The sequence below is a fragment of the Hemicordylus capensis genome, chromosome 2 (genome assembly GCF_027244095.1).
Source record: "Hemicordylus capensis ecotype Gifberg chromosome 2, rHemCap1.1.pri, whole genome shotgun sequence".
NCBI classification, from domain to species: domain Eukaryota; kingdom Metazoa; phylum Chordata; class Lepidosauria; order Squamata; family Cordylidae; genus Hemicordylus; species Hemicordylus capensis.
The window spans coordinates 92,351,490-92,375,641 of record NC_069658.1 but is presented as its reverse complement, the minus strand read 5'-3'; the positions used below and the strand labels follow the sequence as shown (position 1 = coordinate 92,375,641).

Genomic DNA, 24,152 nt, shown 5'->3' with positions numbered 1-24,152 from the left:
ATTAGCCAAGGAGGTAAAGTGTGTCTTCAAGTCAGTGTTGACTCCTGGTGACCACAGAGCCAAGTCAGGGGTGTAACTATAATAGGGCACGGGGAGACAGTTGTCTGGGGGCCCACTGCCATGACTGACTCCTCCAGCCGCGCAGCCGCCTGGGCTTCCTTCAGTTGTATTCATCCTCCAAAATTGATGTGAGTGTTAAGACCTGGAGCTCCCAGAACAGCATGTCTTTCTCTAGTACCATTAAATGACTTGCATCGTCCACAATTTACAAAACCTTTTAAAAATTAATTTAGGATGATGTTCTATTGTGGCACATAGGTCATATATATATAAATTTTACTATGCTTTTTGTTACCACTATTCAGCCTCATTTAAGATTTCTTTACTTCATGCGCTGAGCTTCAGTGGGAGGGGGCATTTTAAAATCTTGTCTCTGGGCCCACTCCAACCTTGCTATGCCCCTGAGCCAAGTGGTTTTCTTTGGTAGAATACAGGAGGGGTTTACCATTGCTTCCTCCTGTGCAGAATGAGATGATGCCTTTCAGCATCTTCCTATATCGCTGCTGCCCAATACAGGTGCCTTCCATAGTCTGGGAAACATACCAGCGGGGATTCAAACCGGCAACCTCTGGCTTGCTAGTCAGTAGTCAAGCCATTTCCCCTCTGGAGGGTGGGCAGAAAATAGGCCTGTCCCTCCTCTTTCACTGGGGTACTTGGTGTGCATCCCAACCCCAAACAAATGTCAAGTCCTTTCCTCTCCTACAATTGCTGTTGCTTTCAGGCTACAATCCTAGGCATGGTTACTTGTAGTAACCCTTAATGGGGACACTGTGGAATGTATTTCCAAGTAAATGTGCATAGGATAGCATTGTTAGGCAGATTCTGGAAAGGAAAGAGGACGGCTCTCCATGGTGACCGGGCAACTGACTGAAACTCTCTCTTTCTGGGGTGTGCCCTGCCTGTGCCTGCTTGATGCTGCCACCACCATTGTTCCAAACCACTCAATCAATTGGCTTAAGCAGCAGCAACTCCATCAATTGGCTTAAGCAGCAGCAAATAGCTCACATGCTTGTCAGTCCGTTGCTACCAGAGGCATCTCATCTGGTCTCAAGCAGCCTACTGTATTGAGCCACTGCTGCTCATCAGTGCAACAAACCAAGAGCTCTTCAGGGCTCCTGTTGTTGCATCAGGATATTCCTATCTGGGGGCCAGCAAAAAAAGTAGCTGTGGGCTGGATCTGACCCCCAGGACTGATGTTGTGCAGGCTTGGTTTAAAGGCACTAACTTACTTTGCATAGTCAGAAGAGTTCTGATGAATCTATTCTTATCTCATTTGCCAAAGCTAGATGTCCTATACCTGAAACACCCAGAGAGAGATATGTAATAATTTAAAGCCTTTGCTTTATTCACTGTTAATGAATATTTTTCTGAACATTTCCCTTTGGACTTTATTATTATCAATCATTTACTTTGCAAAAATACATTTTTCTCAAGCCTCATTCCAATACTGTGAAGAAAATGGTTTTTCCCCTTCCCTGTCTCTCAGTAGAGAAGCTGAGATGTCATGGCTTGCCCAAGGCCATACTGATTCCATAGAACAGGTGGGATCTGAAGGAACCTGTTAGGTAATCTTCAGTCCATTCATCCATCTTCATTCCCCAGTAGCAAATTTGGCCAGCATGCTAAAAACTATTTTTAAAGCATGCTCACATATAGTATACACACATGTATGTCCGTGTACACACACACACAGGCTGACATCCAAATTAAATTACTCATAAGTAGTCCCATTGAAATCAATGGGGCTAGCCATGACTAACTCATCCAATTAATTTCAATGGGTCTACTCATAAGTCATTCAGTCTGGCTGACAGCCATCTATTTCTTCTGTTAGTGACTGCCCTGGCTAGCTGTACAATAAATTAGCTATCCATTTACTGCTTGTCAGACTGAAGGCTGAAACAATGCACAGTATAGTGAATACCCAGCCTTCAAGGATGTATTTATGAGTAAGTATGCAAGCACTAAGCTACTACATCATCATATTTTGAGGACTAAAATCATTGGCTTTCTCTTTTAGTTTTTATTCATTGTACACTAATAATATGAATAGTATTGACAGGTTAGATAGTGTATTTTGTCATACAAAAGTGTAAACAAAAGTCTGAACTTCCAGAAATTATATTGTCCTCATTCATATGAGGATAATGCAGTTCACTTCACTTCATACAAAGAGCACTTTCTGCACAACAAACATACATTTAATACAAGTTCAGTTTGCAGTGTCCCTCAAATAACTGTGGTATTGTATTTTGGCAAGGGTGTGAAGAATTTTCTGTTAGACACCCATCAGAGAGAGAGAGAGAGAGAGAGAGAGAGATATTCCCCGTGGAAGAGGGAATACCAGTTAAAGTATTATAAGTCTGTGGTGTATAATAATAATAATAATAATAATAATAATAATAATAATAATAATTCAGTTTCTATACCACCCATCAACTTTGCAATGCCTAGACCAATATAAACCAAATTGGGTACAGTTATAGGGACAGCATCATCAACATGATGCTCAAAAGCATCATTTGTGCTTATGCTATCATCCACCCCAATTCAAGATGGCAGCCATGTGAACATTTGAGGCACAAGTGGGCTAACTTGTGAACTAACCAATTTAAACCAATTTTTCTACAGCTGTAGGTACACATAGGGACACCTCAATGGCATAGTTTGTGATCCACCTCAATTCAATATGGCAGGTGCATAAATTTTTGAGGCACAAGTGGGCTAACTTGTGAACCTCCTAACCAATTTGAGCCAAATTTGCTACAGGTGTAGGGACACATAGGGACACCTCAATGACATAGTTTGGGATGATGTCATCCACCCCAATTCAAGATGTCAACTGTGTGAATGTCTAAGGCTGAAGAGGGCTAACTTGTGAGGATGGTAAAAATCAATTAAGATTACAATGAAAGGAAAGTTGGTAGATTAGCTGTTAGCACGACTACTAGTTCTTTTGTTGAAATCCCAGGGCAGGGAACTCTTTTTCTTTCTCTCAGGCTGCCACTGACACCATCTCAGCCCTCCCACAGCCCATATGACTGTGGCTGAGCTGAGGGAGTGGTTCAAGGGTGAAGCAGTTTCCAGTCACATCAGTCAGGGAACTGGAACACATATGGGCATAATTATAAATGAACATTATCATCATGTTACCAGAGAGTCCATGAAAGCTGTAAAGAATTCTTTGGAGGCTATTCTTCTATTCTCATTTTAAAGGATGTCTCATTCTTTCTAAAGAACACAGCAAAAGCCTCATATGAGCAAGAATCTCAACATAAATTGCTCGTGACAATTTGCACACTCTACTAGATATGTCTTTGTTAAAAGCCTATTGAGCTGAATAAGACTTTTACAAGAGCATGGATGTGTTCACTTTCATTGTGATGATCCTTGTGCAGGAGAAGATCCCTGAAGATTTGCCCTATTATTTTGTTCTGTGAAAGAATTAACTATAATAATTATGCAGTCCAATGAGTGTCAAAATCTTGTGTATAAAAAGCAGCTGCTCCTGTACTACTTTAATCTTCTTCTACTGGGCACTGAAAACAAATTTCTTAGAAAAGGCATTTTTATATACTGAAGGAGAAAACCTTTTAAACATTTTGAACAGCTTATTCCCAGCAGAGAATGTTGAAGAGGGTAAAAGCATTTTAATTGATGGAATTTTTCTTTCCGCAGGACAATTTTGTAATGTGCAAACCAAGCCATTTCCTTTTCCTTTTAACAAAGTTGTGAACAAACGTTAACAAAGCAGTAGCAGAAATATGTTAGTAGTGACTGAGTAACATAAGATTTCAATCTGATGTTTGGAAACAGTGTATTCCTGCCTCTCTTCAGTCACCTTTTACTGTTATGGAATGGAAAAAGGATTGGAGGGCATTTCTGCATGATCAATTCCTTGCACAATACATGCACATTTCTTATTTATTTGTTTTCTTCCCTTCAGATTGAGATTCCCTGGCAGAGATGTAGTTTTTTCTGAGCTTCTCTCCACTCTTCAAGGGGAAAAATGTATTCATTCCTCCTGTCTTTGATGTTAGGGGAAAACATCAACTGAATATTCTGTGTGTCATTATTCACAAGAAGTGATACATCCTCTGCAAGGATATAGTGGCATTAGAGATGAGTGAGCTTGTCTAAAATCACTTTGGAAATTAACCAAGTTATTTCCACAAAAATTGAAAATAACTTGTTTCTTCTGAGCCAGTTCAGGGTTCAAAAAAGGACCACACACTGGAAGGCAGGGGAGAGAAAACACTCCACAGAGACATCAGCATGGGGTTATCTTTCTCCAATCTCCCCCACCCCCTCTGGTTTTTGAGGATGTAGTCCTTCAAAAACATCTTTGGAGCCAAGCAATGGAGATACCTAACTTGTTCCTAACCTAACTTCAATGGGTCTACTTGGAGTAATTTCCAAGTCATATCAGCCCTTCAGTTTAAGATGTGACATAAAGTGCTTACAATTTTCATTTTGCTCAAAAAAGCATCTCTACAAATTAGGCTCCATGCATACATATTTTGCTTTGGTCTTTCAACTGGGCTAGGGAGGAGTACATCTAGGCAGAAATTCAGCAGATTAAACTTCCCAATCACTTGCTAATGATGTACCTTATGAGATTGTGCCTGATACATCTCTACAAAGCACAGTGCTTCTTTGAAATGCCACCTACTATGGTAAATGTCCAGGCAGAAATTCCATATTAGCAAGAGATTCATCTGTAATTTACTGGTGTCTGTAGACAGCACACAAAGAAGGACACACAGTACAATACTGTAAACTGTGTCAACAGAAGGCACATCCTCTGAGCATACATAGAGTGCATTTCACTTTATTAGACCCTCTGAGGAACAAGATACCACTATTACTATTTATGTACCACTTTTCAACAGAAGTTCTCAAAGTGGTTTACACAGAAAAGAAATTATTAATAAATACATAAGATGTCCCAAAAGGGCTCACAATCTAAAAAAGAAGCATAAGGTAGAAACCAGCAACGATCATTGAAGAGATGCTGTGCTGGGGTTGGATCAGGACAATTGCTCTCCCCTTGCTATATGCTGTATAAGAATCACCACTTTAAAAGGTGCGTCTTTGCTCAGTTAACAGGGATACAAAGAGGCTAATACTTACTAGTGTCTGCAGACTCCACAGAAAGACACAAAGTACTATATTATAAAAGCTATACGACTGTATAGCCTCGGAACACACACAGAATACATTTCTCTCTTTTAAACCACAGTCTCCTATTTTTTTTATTTATCATATTTGTATACCACTGATATAGACATATCTAGGAGGTGTACAAAGTTGAAACATAACAAATGTAAGAACTATATAAAACAGTTAAAATCCATAAATCAGATAAAAATCTCAGTGAATAAAAACAGTAAAATTTAAATTTCATTTGAAAGCCTGGAAAAACAGGAATGTCTTGAGGGTCTTCCTAAAAGCAAGCAGAGAAGGAGATGCTCTTATTTAAACAGGAAGTGAATTCCAGAGCCCCAGGAAAGCCACAGAGAAGGCCCAGTCCTGAGTCACCACCAAATGATCTGGCAGCAACCGTGACTGGGCTCTCCAGATGATTTTAAAAGGTATGTCACTAGAACTGAAGTGACATAAAACTGGAAAGTGGCGGGGGGGGTCACACTTTCAGTATTTGTATGAACATTATTTTAATCTTCTGTAGTCATTACTCCAAACCAAGTCCAAATCCATCTAAAGGATATTTCTTTTTGCACCTTAGGGCAAAAGGCTTGGAACCAGTATTGAAAATTTATATCTTGATTTGAATATGCTCCACTATTTTGTCAAATTACATTTCACTTCAGCTGACATAATGCAATGTAAAGCAGGTCTTCACTTTTTATACTTTGGCACTTGAGGCAAATTAAAGATTAAAGTTTAAAATATTTCAAGGTAATAAGGATAACTAAAAGATAATCACACTTCAACATATGAACCTAGAAAGGAAGCTGTAGAGCCACTAGATTTATCTCTCACTTGGGGGGAAAAATCCTACAGTCTAATGAACCTTGTGTTGCATAAGCATAGTTGAGTCCAACATGTTTTGAAGGCACTAAGCAAACAAAACACGTTTTTAAAATCACCTTGATTTGATTGGCTATAGTAATTATTTATCCTTGGGTTTTCATTTTAAGAACACCATATGATTCAAATATTGCATTTCCAAAATATATGAGCACTTATGATTAGATTTGTCAACATTATATTTATCCGCTGCAAAGAAATCCACCAAGAATAACAGCATCATCTCTCTAAATAATTAGAGCCTCTTAACGGGAGAAACTAAAGCTTTGGCTCATTATAGTATGTTTAAATAAATACTGGAGAGTCTGCAATTGTTTATGATTTATGCATGATACAATTTACCACTGGGTAAGCTATAAAACACTGCACAATAAATCAGAGAAGTAATTACAGAATATCTCAAAGAAAGCCCACTGATAACAGAGCTGTGAAACTCTCTATAATATATCCATTATTTACCACAACCATGGGTTTCTTTTTAGATCTTTACAAAGAAAAATATGACAGAGTACTATCAAGAATAACTAATAACCTATCAGAATGTTGCTGCCATATATTTTAACATGATGGAAACCGTTTATTTTTATCCATTGAAGTCAATTGCAAAGATCCCATTGACTTGAAGAATCAGATAATATTAAGTCAGCATAAACTAAAATAGCACTAACAAAGGGATGTGGTAATGGCTTGTACACTTCAGAGCCACTCAGAACAATGATAGCTTTGCCACTGAGACCAGCCAGTCGTGGATAGTCCTTTTAATGCTTTCAGAACCTCTTCTTATTCCTTTTCCAGAGGAACTTTGCAGTCAAGTTGAATGTGTTTCTATGGCTGTTCTTCATCCTGTACATAGATGGCATGTTTGCTTATGCTGAATGACTATATTATCAAGAAAAATAAGGAAAGCTGCAATGTTTAGTTGATTATTGGTTCGATCCAAAAAGCTTTAGATTGACTAAAACAGTCCCACAACTGCCAGTAGGAGTGCCTAGCCTAGGTAGGAGAGCTGGGGGCACTCCTGTCTTTTTGGTTGTGTACTTGCAAACATTAAGGTAGGAGGCAGGGAGAATGATCATGTGTGAGGCGGCCATTGGGTAGGATAAGCATGCCCTACCCAGATTCTGTCCCCAGCACTTGACCAAGGTAGGAGGAAAGGCCATCCCACCCAGCTTTGGCCTTGCACAGGATCATTCTCTCTGCCTCCTACCTTAATGTGTGCAAGCCCACAATTGAACATTGGGAGCATGCCTGGTTCTCCTACCCAGGCTGCTTCTCCTCCCTGCAGGCAATTGTGTAAACAAGCTAAGGGTCTCAGATTAGCTAAGCAGCATATTTTTAATTGTTTTGATGACTTTTAATACAAATATTCATAAACACTGTAGATGGGAAGCGCCATCTTAGAAGATGTGTTTCCTCCTGTGTAAGAAAGAAAGAAGAAGAAATGTATCTAAGATTTTGCTGCAGTGACAAGTGTGTGCATCCTCAAAAAACAAAGTATGCTATTAATCAATGAAACAACTGATCAATCAACTGACCTGTATATGATTAATCAACTTAGATTGCTTTGATCATGTGATAGCCCTGAAGTTTAAGATTGTGCAACATTTTAGAAATATTTAGAGGAGGTTCATGATCTTACACATAAAAACCGTTTTGTTTAAAGGGATTACTACAACTTTTGCTAATGTTCCCAGAAGCATGGAAATCTTAAATTAAGGATCACACCTTAACTTGGTACAAACCCGCATATCAAGCTCACTTAACAATGAAGTTTTATGTACCCCCATTTTGCCTTGGGCTCTCCCTTCCATTTTACATTGGGGGTTAGTGGGAATTATGTTCAGGCAGAAATTCTACAGCAGGAGTTTTCTCATACACTTGCTACAGGAGTACCCTATTTATTTATTTAATTTATTTAAAATATTTATACCCTGCCTCTTCAGTACACTACTGCTCAGGGCGGCAGTATTTCTGCCCTACCCATACATAGAAGACAACAGTGTTTCTCCAAAAGGCCACCTGATTTCTGCAAAACTTTGGGGCACTGCTGATTGGAAAAACAAATGATAATTTCCTAATCTTTGATTCCCAACCCACCGCAACCCCCACATCATTTGTTAGCAGCACTGAAGACAGTGATAGAGCTCTTTTTAACCATCTTCCACCACCACCTCCACAAAATTCCCCAAATGTCTGCTACATCTATATCATAATGCATAGTAGACAGAAGAATTAAAGAATAAGACTGGGAAGGTGGAACACAATTCAAATTCCCATCTCAGCCATCTCATATGCTCATATGATCAACGCAGCAGCAGATGCTTGCTGAGCAACTGAGAGTGCGATTGGGAGAAGGAAGTCGCACAATGCACTGTGTATATCTCACAATGCACTGTGCGAGCAGGGGAGAGCAGCCCATGGCAGTGCAGCAGCAACCCCCTCCCTGGCCTCACTTTCCACAGCACTCCATGGCCACCACTCCTGGCAGCCATTTTTACCACTGGTGCATTCCAGTCGAGCACAAAATGAGGCAAGACAGGCTCCATTTTCTTCCTACCTCACTTTCTACCTGGGTTGCTGATCTGAGCTGTGATCAGCAGCTATTCTCTCCTACTCAGGTAGCTCATGTTGTGAGAAAGTGCTCAAAGTATGCACTTTCAACATGAGAGTTCCTCAGATAGTTGAGGACTGCTATTGTTTTCTATCAAGCTCACACAGTCTGGACTCTTGATTGAGGGATGTATGTTAGTTAAAACTCCAGTGTATGAGGAGGGTGGGGGGGGGAAATAACTTCAACATTGTGAAATGGACAATAGATTTTATGTGTTTTGTATAGGAAGACACAGGGGCGTAGTAAGGTTAGAGTGGGCCCAGAGACAAGATTTTAAAATGCCCCCCCCCCAGTGAAGCTCAGCTCATGAAGTAAAGAAATCTTAAATGAGGCTGAATAGTGGTAACAAAAAGCATAGTAATTTTTTATCTATCTATCTATCTATCTCTCCTAAGTGCCACATCATCCTAAATTATTTTTTTAAAGGTTTTGTAAATTGTGGATGATGCAAGTCATTTAATGGTATTAGAGAAAGACATGCTGTTCTGGTAGCTCAAGGTCTTAATACTCACATCAATTTTGGAGGATGAATATAACTGAAGGAAGCCTGGGCGGGTGCGCGGCTGGGGGAGTCAGTCATGTGACTTGCCTCTGCCCCCCCCCCCGAGCAGTGGGCCCCCAGACAACTGTCGCCCCTTGCCCTATTATAGTTACACCCCTGGGAAGACAACTGGGTTTGGTAGCATTGCCATCCTCCCCACACCCATTAAAAAAATTACCAGGGGATGCTGCATAACTGTTACTAACCCTGTTTATTGTATAAAATTTCAGGTGCTTGGAACAACATTATAGAATTGCAATGAGTCATGATTCTAGAAAGAAAGAAAGAAAAATTGTCCATACAATGAGGACTTTGTTTATTTTATCTTGAAAAAATGTGATTCATTAAAAACTTGAAGATAAAGTAAAATAGATTCTATCTTTCACTGTGTAGCCTTTTGTAAAGGCTGTCCCTCACTCCCACTGAGTATGGTCTTTAAGATAATCTGAAGACCTGCTTTCTCTGTTAGCCATGCCCCCAAGATAAGCGAATTATTCCTGTGTGTGAAAATTCAAAAGGTGAGATATGGTGAATGGGAGATGAATTTTCCTAAGCATTCTCCTCCCCTCCAAGCAAAGAAAAAAAAAGAGTGGTTGGAGAATATTCTCATCCATGCCTATTTGCAGGGGAGCAGGGGAAGGAATAGAGATCAGTAGAAATTTCCCTTTTCCCATGCAAGTAGAACTCCTTCCACAAACAGAAAATACATTTTTAAAAATCCCTAAGATACTGAAGAAAATAGTGAGAATGAGCAGAGAAATACTGGGCAAGTGCCAGGCATGTTGAAAGGTGGCGGCAGCATAGGGGCATGGCTAGGACACCAGGGGTAATTCCAGGGGAGTGGCCACCCGGTTCTTTAGTCCTGTCCATGCAATGGTGGTTTTGCTCCTGGCAAGTGCCAAGATTTTTCCTTTCAAAAGGCGGAAAATGAAGTCCCACCTTCCCAACTTATTTAGTCTAAGATAAATAATGATACTTGAATCAGTACTGGAACTGTGAAACTCTCTTCAAAACTTAATTACTCAAATTTTGGGTCAAAAATCCCAATGGAGTACAAGTAAGCAAAAAAATAAATAAAAAGGCACCAGGTTTTATTGCAGCAGAGTGCAAAGGAAGAAATGCAGGTAAACAGTCTCTATGTCTCCTGTGTACCACAGTTTTCCAATATGATTAATTAGCCAAAACAGCAGCAGAAATGAATAAATCACTGGGCTGGAATAATGTGCACTAAATGGTCACAAAAGCAGCAAGGCAGAAGGACTCTGCTATAACATACACAATGAAGTTACAAAACCATACCAATTTTATATAACAGTACCCAGAGGAATTGAGAATGGCTCCATAGTTCTATGACCTTAATTGCTATGAATTTTCCACATCACTCAAAAAAACCAAAAAGACCCCACAACAACATAGATCTGCTTAGTTCTGTTATATAAATCATCAGAAGGTCACAACTAGTAACTGGTGATAGCAGTGGCAGGTAGGTGGGAGACTGATATAGGGAAAATGATTTTTTTTTAAGCCTTAGGCAGGTACATACTATAAATTCCAACAAGCATATTACAGATTCTTCTGGATCACAGTAAATGCATTTAGTTAAGAGGGCCAGTGTATTGTGGAAGTGAGATTCATACAGTCATTGCCACATGCATTAGCCTCTATGAAACATGGAGCCGCACTTGGTTTCATGGAATGTCAACATGTTATACATATAAATGCCATTACTTGTGTAATTGTGGCAGTTAAACAAAAAAACAAACCCTGCCACAATGATTGTGCATCTACAGAAGATAGAAGTTGGGCTTTAGGACTTTTAGGACATAGGGGAGCAGTCCTGTGTGCTCCCATATGTGGGGTTTGCCAGTTGTATGGAGCATTCCATTGACAATAAAAGGGCCAGTTCAACCTTGGGATTCATAAAATTTGTAAATCTTTTACTACACTGTTAAGGCAGATCATATGGTGGGTAAGTTGCTTACTAACATGATGGTGTCAACAAATGCTGCCATGAACAAAGGTTTTACAGTGTCACTTGAGAGGGGCTTCAAAGTTGGAACAAATCCTCATTTTGTTTTTCAAAGCTTACAGTATGTAATTTTAGAATGACCCAGAGGAGCTACATAAGAAGACAGACTGCTCTTCTGTCCTTCACCACCTAACTAGTTGATGACTACCTGACCTGCACCACCTGACTAGCATGATGCCTCTAAATACCATTTGCAGGGGAGTAGCAGCAGGAGAGGGGGCACACCCTCAGCTCTTGTCTGTGGGCTTTCCAGAGGCATCTGCTGGGCCACAGAGTGGAAAGAGGATGCTGGACTAGATCCTTGGGGAATCTCCAGCAGGGCTGTTCTTATGTTCTTAGTTATCCCTGAGAATTTGAGGAGCTTCCAAAGCAGCCTGTAATGTAATGTCAGATACTGATGCTAGAAGCAGGTAGACCTATTAGAAAGACCTTCAAGAGACACACCTTCAGATAGCATGAATAGAAGTCCTTACAAGCCCCAAGAGACCTCTTTGGATTCAGACCTATATTGTTATAGGTCTCTTTATATATATTGTATTATAGTATATTATTATTTGGTTTACTGCTAAGGCTAACAAATATTTATTATCATTCAAGGATGTTTCTAATGTTTCATTATTTGACTGACAAAACAAGCCTATTCGTTTTACTGATCAAACAGTGTGAGAGATTTGGTAAAGGAAAGTAAATCAGGATACTATTATTTTATGATAATAAGTTTGAGATAACGCCCAGTTTTTATTGTAATTCTCTGGTAATTATTTCCAGTTTAATTCAATGAGCCACTATTGCAGTATTTATATTGTTATTTAACGTAATTGTTAGCTAAAAGTTGTTTAATTTAAATAATAAGGTGCCTTGAAAAGTTGGGAATGCGCCAAAGTAATTTCCATAAAACAATCATTCCATTTAACAGCTCATGTTTATTCAAAATTATAGGCCATTACTGTTACAATGCTGGAAAATTTAATCATTTAAAGAAGGTTTATATATATCAAGGGAAATGCAAAATTGGATTGCATCAAAGTAAAACAAGGTTTTCACAGGTCTCTTTCACAAAACAGTAAATAAATGATTGTCAACTAGCTAAATCAGTCCAGCTGGTTACTTTTTTGATGCCTACTACATGTCAGCATTCAGAATTTGAAACTTGATGAGTTTTGATATGAAAAATTACCTGCAGTGGCTCACAGTTGAATTAGCTGAACTCAGCACCTCACACACTGCACTGCATAACAAAAAACCAATCATATCCCAAATCAGCTCTACTCAACACAAGGACAAGTGGAACTTTCATTTATTTCAATGCTATTTCCTATACAGACAGCATGTATATTATCTATATATTAGAGAAGGGAGTTAATTTAGTAATCCTTTTCAGCCCTAGCACTCATCTACTGTCTTTAAAATGCTGACTATGTTCTATTCAAGACTCAGTTTCAATATATTGTTCTTCTGACATCACTAAAAGTAGTGCTGAAATAAACACTCTGTTTTTGAACAGCGCAATATCTGTGCTTTTGAAGAACTTGATTTTTTATTTACATAGTTTGCATGATTCCCAATTACTTGCAAGTGTTAATCTAAGAGCTGACTGTGTAAAAACATTCTCCCTTTCATTGCCACAGTAGTTATGTAATTGGGATATTATCACTTCTTAAAAAACTAATTGTGTCCCAATATTTTACCCACCATTTGAGCATGTCTAAAATGTACTGACTTGCTGGCTTAATACCAGCTTCATGTCCTCAGCATTTCACAGGTGAAATGGGGGTATAGTTATAATGCCCTGTTTCCTCATCTAAAAGACCCCCAACATGAAACACTGCTGAAGGCTCTTCTGCTGAAGAACATATATATTTACCCTGTAGTAGTTTGCCCTGCACTGTATTTGGAAATACGTGTTAATAAAAAGGACCATTATAATCGTACTCTCTCTCTGTCTGAAAATTTAATAGGATGTTAAAATCTTCAGGACAGATCTGATTATACTTATTAAAATAGCTGCAATGCAAATATATTCAGTAACATTTAACATGGACAGTGGTATGATCCAGGTTGTCAGGAACACCCCCACACCACTGGACTGTAATTTTGACAGACTGGGAGTTGGACCCTGAGGAAGCAGGGTCAGCTCTAGACCCAGGCACAGACTTGATATTGGGCCAGGGCCTGAAAAAGTCCCAGAACTGGACTTCCCTGAAATAGCATCCTCAGAGTTGGATATCCTTGAAATTGCACCCTTGGAACTCAAACTCCCTGAAGTGCCATTATCTCACAAAGCATGTCCTGATGTCGGCATGCCAGGACCAGCAAGAAGGATCAGACTGAGTGGACAAGGAGGAGTGCCAGACTCCAAAGAGCTGCCTTTTAAGGCTTTCATTCCCCAGGCAGGGAGGAAGAGCCCAGGAGAGGTAGCCTGAACTCACAGATATTTAAGATCTCAATCAGCTTTTGACTGCTGTCAGAACAATTTGCTCTGTTGGAGCTCTCCAAGGTCCTGTGGGCAAGACTTGCCTTCTAGGCAAACTGGACAAGATGGATGGGTGGCTGGAGTGTAGTGGGATATAGACGGGAAGCAGTACACAACACATGCAGTGATATACATCCTCCCCTCACTCTGGGATTTAATATTTAGAGATACAAAAAAGAGGGCTGAAACCTGAAGAGCACAATTGTGTGCACTGAATTATTTTTTTAAAAACCATTCTGAATGTTTCTGATAGGGAAAACAAGAACAACATGTCTTGCTTATTAGCTATTGAATTTATACCCCACTTTTCCACATGTAGCACTCTAAGGGTGCTTCAGAAAATACATTTGTGCAATATTGACCAGTGAAACAAATTTAAAGAAAACAAACAACAAAAATAACATTATCAGTTCCCTAACTGCAAAAAAGCAAATAATAATAATAATAATAATAATGAAGATGCATTTAAAATGGTCAATAATGAGAAACTATTCAACACCAATGAAACAAAGCTGGCCGACAAGAAAGAACAAGTCAAGAACCGAGCAGAAAAATGGAAAAAGAAGCCACGGCATGGTCAATATTTGCACAATATAAGTGGAAAATCAGACATCACCAAGACCTGGCAATGGCTTAAGAATGGCAACTTGAAGAAAGAAACAGAGGGTTCAATACTAGCTGCACAAGAACAGGCACTAGGAACAAATGCAATAAGAGCAAAAGTAGAAAAGTCAACAACAAACAGCAAGTGCCGCCTTTGTGAAGAAGCAGATGAAACCGTGGACCACCTAATCAGCTGTTGTAAAAAGATTGCACAGACTGAATACAAACAAAGGCATGACAAGGTAGCAGGGATGATGCACTGGAACATCTGCAAAAAATACAAGCTACCTGTAGCCAAAAATTGGTGGGACCATCAAACTGAAAAAGTTGTAGAAAACGAAGATGCAAAAATATTATGGGACTTCCGACTACAAACAGACAAACATTTGCCACACAATACACCAGATATCACTGTAGTCAAGAAGAAAGAAAAACAAGTGAAAATAATCGACATAGCAATACCAGGGGATAGCAGAATAGAAGAAAAATAAATAGAAAAAAATCACCAAATACAAAGATCTACAAATTGAAATGGAAAGGCTGTGGCAGAAAAAGACCAAAATAATCCCAGTGGTAATTGGCACCCTAGGTGCAATCCCAAAACAACTTGAAGAGCAGCTCAACACCATAGGGGCCACAGAAATCACCATCAGCCAATTACAAAACAACTTTACTGGGAACAGCCTATATTTTGCAACGATATCTATAATAACCAACAGTACTGATGATAAAATTCAGCCATCCCAGGTCCTTGGGAAGGACTCAATGTCTGGATAAAACAAACCAGTCAATAACACCTGTTTGACTGTGTAAACAAGAAATAATAAATACATTAATAAACAATGCACAGATTTTTAAATGTCAGATTATTCAAATGTTTGAATAGGTGGGTTTTCTGCATCAGCCTAAACATGGAAAGGGAAGCAACAAATCTCTGGAGGGAGGACATGCCAGAGCTTCAGGGCCACTAACAACACAACCCTGTCACGGGACACTCTTGAGACAGTAGGGCTATTCTCACGATCGGGGAAAATCGGGCTAGGAAAGCCTAGCCCGATTTTTCCCAATCGTGAGAACCACAGGGCTCGTTTGCGAGCCCAGTGGTTTGCAAGCAGGTCACCCTCTGAAGTGCCCCTGCCCTAAAACCAGGTTTGCGGAGCGAGCGCTCCGCAAACCTGGTTTTAATAATCATGAGTAGACACGGTGTGGCTCCGCACCACGCCTACTCATGAGGAGACCCCCGGAGGGGAGGTGAAAAGCCGCCTCCAGGTTCTCGGGTTTTTGCCAGCATGCCCTGCGCACTCGCGCAGAACATGCTGGAGCTTGCGGGGGCCAATGGGCCCCTGCTCCGCCCAGCCCCCACCGGCACTGGCACGTAGTTTGAGATCAAAATTACACATTGCATTAAAATATGTTATTAGAGCTGACAAGCTTACATTTTGTTTTCTCAAGAGCAACCTTTGAGGAGAAACCAATCTAAATCAGGACTGCAATTGACGGGGCGGGGGCTTTGTCCCTTCCAACCAGATACTGTTCCAACCTGGACCGGGACCTGCACAGTTTCCCCTGGAGGAATAAGAGCTTTCTTTTTGGCAGTGCTGGGGTGGTGGCAAGAGGTCCCTTTAAAAGCTATTACCATCAATACCAGGAGCATATGGAAGCTGCTGGGAGCAGTGGTGTCCTACCCGACATCCCGTGTGGCAGCTGCTCTACCTACTTCACTCATCTGGCTTCTGAGCAAGCACAGTGGCTATTTGCATGTCAGCATAGCGTCACTGACCACACAAATGGCCACTGCGCATGCACAGAGACCAGATGAGTGTAGTAGGCAGGGAAGCCACCATGCAGGATGCTGGGCAGGGCAGAATGAGTTTTGTTCTGGGCGGCACGACCAAGGCAGTATGTACGCACGTGCATTCAGAGTGAGGCCTTCCTGATTCAACTTGAGCAGGATCTAAAATGAACTGAGCGGACATCCAAAAACTTGTGAGCACGTACATGTCCACATGCGTTAGAGAGAACAGTGGCCAGGACATTTATGGAGAAATCTTGCTCCCACTGTGGTGTTTGCTGTTCAGACTTCCTGATATCTCTACACCCATCTTGCTTACTACCCTATCATTCTGCACTGCGCAAGCACTTACTTTTAAAAAGTGTGCTTAATTTTATTAGTCAAATATCAGAGGGGGCATAGTTGGAAACAAAATTTATCTTTTTAGTATTTGTCCTAATTGTGTATGGATTGATTAAATCAAATTCTCCTTGTGCTTGGGTTATATTAATTAGGCACATTGTGTGCATTAATTCATGAGAAGGTTTGTTGTTTGCTTCTGAGGAATAGTGAGAGGTATTTATGAATCTTTATCTACTCTAGAGCTTTTTTGTGTTGCTACATTAATCTTTTAATGGGTAGAATGACAATGACAACTGAGCCTGTTATGTTGGTTACCTCAACTAAGGGCTGGAATAGAGAAATATGCAGAAACACTTGTATTGGTATGCCACCTGGAACCTTTCTGCGGCTCTGTAGTGTGTCTGTACACCTGCCTTCACTACCTGTGTATATAAGACAAGTTGATTTTGTCCACTGGTCATCTTGCTTGAATACATAAGTGAAAAAAATCACTTGTGGAGCCTTCAAGTATCTTCAAGAATTAAAAAAGGACATGGAAGAGATCTGGGCCACTTAATTTAGCAAAGTTTGACAGCTAGTTTGATTCCAATATGAAGCATCCATCGCAACAGAATTATTTATTTATATAATTCTCACAAAGGAGGATAACAAACATCTACTAATATCAAAGCAAATCAAGAAAGACCACATCATGAAATAGGACAACTCTTCCATTATAGAACAAAAGGAAGATACCCCATTCAATATACATCAAAGTAATTTCCAAAAATACTTGGCACATTTCACAGAGAAACATTAAATATTTATAGCCCTCCATAATCATTCTGTTTAGGGGGAAATTAGCAGATAATCCTGAACACATATTGATTACAAAATTCACAAGACTCATGTTCAGATTTTTAAATTGTGGTTTTGATCATCAGTACCATATTCCATTTTTAAGGCAGCAATACAATTACCTGTATTGTATGAAAATCATGATTTTATATATAGATTTTCCACTTTTCCTATACAACTAAATACACTTTCACGTAGGCCCCAGGTTTTCTGTACTTGATTATGTGACATCTAACATAGGTGTTTCTATCTGCCATCTGTATGCATGATAGCTCATTGTTAAGCCATCATGATTGACAATCAGGCGTGATAGACCAAGAGAGGAGCCATCAAAAAAATCCTTTTGATGAATGCACACACCAATATAACTTCACTCCTTCCCAGATTCCACAGGCCCATTTTCAGCTGAGTGCATGCAAGTGTCCTGCATCGACATTCATCTCAGGGGCCCAGATTCAAAAATTTACTCTATATAGAGCACTAGAAATAGCAAAAGAACAAAGAAAATATCCCTCTGCAGGCATTTTATTATGGACTCGGAAATCTCAACCTGAAGAAATTTTGCCTAACCTGAAGAAAATTTGCCATAGGATAAAGATCGTGGTGGACCTGAAATTTAACAAAGGTAGCTGAACTTTTGTCAGAGTCATTGGGGCACATAGACCTGTTCCCCAAATACTATAGCAGCAACTGTGCAATACAAGCTGGTAATAGTTTCCCCACTATTTCATCCTTCCATTTACACCTTTTGCAGCTAGCACCACTGTATGTCAGAAAGTGTGGGCAAGCCGCCATGTGCTAGGTCTAAAGGTAAACAGGAATGACACCCTGGGTATGTGAGTGGGCCTACTTTTCTCTGCCTCCAAATAGCTTCTTGAGAAGTGTTATTGTACTGTGTTGTTGCTTCCCTTTTAGCAGTGATGCAAATTGCAGCTCCTTTCCAGGCCAGAGCAAGAAAGAAGGATCATCCCTTTAAACTAAAAGTCTTGTATTTGGTCCCCATGCTCTGCTGTCAGAACTCAGCAAAGAAAGGTAGAAGTCACAGAAATGTTAATGCAAGCATAACAGGGTCACTGGACAAAACAGGGTTTTGCTTTAACATTAATTTCACAACATTTCACTACATATTACTTCAGTACTATCAAATATTTTAGTCTAGGTAGGTAAGTAGGTATGCTTTATTTCAGTCATCAACCAGAACAGAAAAAGAAATAACATAAAAAAGCAGTATCAGCTTACATGCAATATAACAAAACTTAGCCACTGTGTTAGTACTCATGATGTCAAATTTAGACAATAATAAATCAAGATAAAAGTCATCAGAATGGCCTGGAAAAGGCTTCAGCCAAGGTGAAATAAAATTTGAACGAACTATCCCTCTAAAGGTCACAATAAAGAACAAAATGCACGGTAGACTCGATGGCACCTGAGCCACAGGGACAGGTATTTTCTGATCTAAACATCAAATCTTAACAATATTTATATCCATTACTCAAAATCAATACTGTTTGATGTAATTATCAATCACCTGCAGTGAGCAATTATAGAGCTGTCATAGATCTAAATGCTGTGACGTATTATTAATATTTATTTTAGTATATGGCTGCCAAGTTAAGTATTTCACAGGATCTGGAGGAGCTTTGGGAAATGACAGCTTTGCACTTACCATGTCCAAAGCTGCAGGATTGTTTGTAGGTTTGGGTTTTTGCAGCTCATGTAAAACAGCTTTCAAAGTATGCAGTTAATTCTGTTAACATAGAGATAGTCAACACACCACTGAAAATGATCTCACACTGCTCTTTTGGTGAGTTAAGTTTTGGGACCTTTTCACAAGGAAATACTGGGAACCTAGCTTTTTGTCCTTGCCTGTACAGAAGAGCATGTACTTTAGTTGCAGCACATCCAGACTCTCCAGTTTCTATTTCAAGTCCCCAGCTTTAGGATCAGCCACTAGGTTTAGGGGCCTAGGGAACATGAACTGAAGGACCATTGCAACCTCCCCATTGTTTCTGATGTGATTAATGTGAGTTAATATGAATCCAGGAATGGCCCTGTTACACAAGCCCTTTCTTCTCTGGTATCCATTGGAATACCATAACCATGCATAAGGAAGAGGCAGTTATACACGTGGGAGATCCCAGCAAATGCTCCAACAAACACACATAGGTTGGAATCAGAGCCTGCTGTTGGCATGATACAAGCATGACTTGCCCCCTTAGCTAAGCAGGGTCTGCCCTGGTTGCAAATGAAAGGGAGACTAGAAGTCTGAGCACTGGGAAATATTCCCCTCAGGGGATGGAGCCGCTCTGGGAAGAGCAGAAGGTTTCAAGTTCCCTCCCTGGCTTCTCCAAGATAGGGCTGAGAGAGATTCCTGCCTGCAACCTTGGAGAAGCCGCTGCCAGTCTGTGAAGACAATACTGAGCTAGATGGACCAATGGTGTGACTCAGTATATGGCAGCTTCCTATGTTCCTATGTTACCCTCCAACACAAAAATGTCCTTGTACCCAAAGGAATGCCTGGAAAGGGATTAAGAGCACTAGATGTACAAAATACTAGAGCCTCCTTCAGACATTAGTGAGCACAGTGATGCTAACAGTTACAGTTACCAAAGCAGGGAGGAAGTCTTGCCCGGGAGCTGTCACTTATCCCCTCCAGCTGGCCACTCATGGTTACGGCTGTGATTGTCTGAAGGTGGAAGCACTGTAACTGTGCTGGCTGGTGCTTCACCTGGTTGCTGCTCACAGAAGCACCAGCCATCATGGTTATGGCACTTTCTCCTTCACACAAACAGCACCAAAACAATGAGTGCTTGGCTCGAGGGGATGAGTGACAGTTCCTGGGTTGGACTTCCTCCCTGGTTTGGAAGCTTTAACCCCAAGGGCAGTGGTACTCACTAACAACTGAAGAGGGCTATGAATAATGACAGTTTCAGTGTATGTCCAGAGTCATCTTTAGATTATCTGCCTGATTAGAACACATACATCATATAAAACCCCTTTTGATCACAACAGCAAACCAGGGGTCCATTGGAACTGTGAGTCCGTGCCACACACACACACACACATCCCACACACATGCTCCCAGATGATCCAGATCTGGAGTCTGGGAGCCTGAATCAGGGGAGGAACTGGCTTCATGGTCTTCCTCCTTCTGATGCTGGACAGCCACATCAGCCAACCAGAGAAGGAGAAAGGAAAGAGCTTCCTACCCACAACTCCAGTTATAAATAGCGGCAGCCTTTGAACTACACGGCGTTGCTGTCTGACCAGAAGTTTTGGTGGTTAAACTACAGTGCAACCAAGTGTTCCAATTCAGGTTTGTAGCTGGAAACCTCAGGTCACTTTTTTTCACAGAACCTAGGGTTCCCGCCTTCAGACAGCCACAAACCGAAACCTCTAGCATGGTTGTCTTCGGTCTGGTGTGATGTCCAAAGGCAACCATAGAGAACTTGGTCTATAAATGATATTTAGCTAATCAGTAGCTTTTGTAATGAATGAAATAATGTATAGTGGTAAATTAAAAAAAATATGTTACGTTAGATGGCCAAGCATGCTCTTATATAAACTACAGAAATCTTGGAAATCTGGCTGGCTAAGAAAATCGGAAGTATATCTCCTGGAGGGATTTACAACATGTAGCACTTAACATCTGGTAATGAAGTGTCCTTGTGACAACAACATCATCAGAAGCATGATACAGGTATCTCTGTTTCTATGCCCAGCAGGGCTAATGGCAGTTTGTGGGATGGAGTCTGAAGGGAAAACACAGAGTGGGGGGAATGGTTAAACACCCCCTCTCCCAGATTGCTGTTCCAAACCAATTGTGGGTCTCCTGCATCTTGTCTATTTTGGCCTTGAGTAGCATGATAAAAAAAAAAAAGATTGAAAGAGCTCCTTTAGTCAAACATTTTCTGAAATACTGATAAAAGGCTGTGTTTTGAGAATGCGAAAGAAGTTTCTTTCCATATCAAATGACAGAACACTGTTAAGAAGAGAAACAACATGGATTCTTAAGCTACAATCCCTGGTATACCACAGATTTAATGAGGATTTGAAATTGGCTTCTCTACAATAAAGCTGATTCCTCACACAAGAGGCTGCTGCTGATTAGATACTAGTCTGACAGGTGTTTCTGGGTTTTCTCCCCCTTCTTCCCATAAAGAAAGTTAGGTTAGACAGAGTGAGTCTGGTCAGTGAGAGTTAAGTGATCTCTGAGCTGTAAGCAAGTGCTTTGTTCTGTGCCTAGTGAATACATTATATTTGAGTAAAACTATATCTATTTGTTCAAGATGGAGATAATAGACACACCAGGATAGAACAGCTGTACAAGAAGACCGCCATTACTAAACAGAGTAAATTTTAAAAAGCAGTTTGCTGAACAGGTAACTCAAGATTTTTTATGTACATCATTTTTAAAAGTGTATCCAGTACTTAATTTCATGATGTTTGATAGTATGCTTTAAGTACATCCATACATTTTTTTCAGTCTCTTCAAAATGAATAATAAAACCCTGTTTTTAAAGTGGATATTTGATGTATATGTTTGTGTATGCATGTACATGTGCAGTGCACGCGTGCACACACAGTGATATAGGATTGGATTTGAATTTCCAGGATTCCTGTAGTTATTATAAGATTATTATTTTTCATGATAGTCTTGAAATCGGTAAGATGTGATCCACTATTTTACCAATATTTATATACCACTTTTCAACAAAAGCTCCCAAAGCAGTTTAAAGAAATACCAGGAGAGATGATAGAGGTATGTAAGATTATGCAAGGAGCAGAGAGAGTGGACAGAGAATTAATTCAGTTTATTACAATCAAAGATCAGCACAGAGTAGACAGAGATTTTTTTTTTCTCCATCTCTCACAAAACTAGAGCCAGGGGTCATCCCAGGAAACTGAAGGCTGGGAAATTTAGGACCAACGAAAGGAAGTTTACTTTTCCACACAGTCCATAATTAATCTTTGGAATTCTCTGCCACGGGATGTGGTGATGGCCACTAGCTCAGATGGCTTTAAAAGGGGCTTAGACAAACTCATGGAGGACAGGTCTATCAATGGCTATTAGTCTGGTGACTATAGGCCACCTCCAGTCTTTGAGGTAAGATGTCTCTGAATACTAAATCAAATCAGCTTTATTATGGTCCGAGACCAGCATAAGACAGTACAGTAGAGCAACATCAAAAGTAATTATAAAACGGCATGGTCAAAATTAAAACCTTGTTACATCAACATTAAAATTACATTTAAAATTACTATAGGCCACAATTAGCAATTACTGTATACTATTATATAATTAATGATGCAATTATTAGAAACTATTAAAAATTATTGTAGACTATAAATACTAACAGCTGTTGTTCTAAAGTTATAGAGATGACTATTAAACTACTACTAAAAAGCTATATCAATACTATAAAATCAGTATAAATAACTACATATGGAACTATAAAAGTATGTTATTACTCTAATATTAAAAGCTACTGTATGATACTCCAAAACTGCTACCCTCAGAAACTATGCAATTACTAAAAATCCAAAAACAAAATGTATAATCAAGGCGCGCTAGCGAACAACAGACCAAAACTATTCAGAGTTGGTGTGAGGTCCTGGCCATCATAATCCATCGGATCTTACGTGCTGCCATGCAGAACATCAAGAAGGCCAGAACTTCAGAGTAGCATTTGGGTGTAAACATGGTTCTGGCAGCCAGGATACTTGCAAAGCAGCAGAGAAATAAGCTTTGCGCAAACATCTCTATAAAAGGGGCAGAGGAGAAGTACATGTTCTATGGTTTCTAACTCCTCAGAGGTAGAGGCAGAGGTGGAGGCCATTTGAATCCTTCTGTATTTGCCTTCAAGTAGAGCAGAGGGAAGGGCATGACACCGAAATGTGTCAGGGGAAAGTACTTGCAGCTTTCCAGGGACAAAAAGTTTGGAACCCTACCTAAATCACCCTGGCGTTCAGTGTCCATTTTCCTCTATTTGATGACTGATTTTGCCCGGTCTTGGCCCATCATAAGTAGGAGAAGGGTTGAGAAGCCCAGGAGAGACAGTTTAGACCACACAGCCCTTTTCCAAGGAGATTGAAAATTGTCCCGTAGAGTCAAGGGGGCCAGGACCTGAAGGTTGAAGGATAATTTAAGCCAGAGGTTAAGAATAGACAACCACACTCTGGCCTCAACCTTGATCATGCCCCTTTCCAAAGATAGGGTAGCATTTGAGACACAATGGGGAACTTGGAGAGCTGCTCTTAGAAATGTGGACCACCCACTCCAAAGGGGCAAGATTGGAGGAGGGGGGACCTGATTGGGCTCCATAAAGGAGTTGCACCAGTATCTTGGCCTCAAATAGTTTTAGCATGGCAGGTATGTACTGGCCTCCTCTAGACCATAAGAATCTTAGTATGGCTGTGGAGGTCTTCTGGGCAGAGAGGGTGACATGGTTGCAGTGGGCCTTTCTTGAGCTAGAGGCATGTAGGACCACTCCCAGATATTTAAAACCAGGTGACCTGCTTGATCTTGTGGCCACTTATACTCCAGGGGTGGGTCTTGGGTCTTCTGGCAAAGGCCATGATTTGGTTTTTTGATAGTTGATTTCCAGTTGATTGTTTTTTAAATACTGAGCTAGGCCATCAATGCTCTTCTGAGGCCAATCGGCGTCCTAGAGAGAATTGCAGCAGCAGCAGCATATAGCAGGGAGGAGATACTTCTATCCACCAGCTAGCGGGGCATGAAAGTCCGGACTACTAAGGTGTCTCACCATGTCACTGATGAAAACATTGAAAAGGAGCAGGGCCAGGATGCTT

At 40.3% G+C, this 24,152-nt stretch overlaps 1 protein-coding gene across 5 annotated transcripts in view; it reads right to left on the bottom strand.

Annotated features, from left to right (window-relative positions):
- The window catches only part of CNTNAP4 (contactin associated protein family member 4), a 420,639-nt gene that overhangs the window by 364,162 nt on the left and 32,325 nt on the right, over positions 1–24,152 (bottom strand). The window lies entirely within an intron of this gene.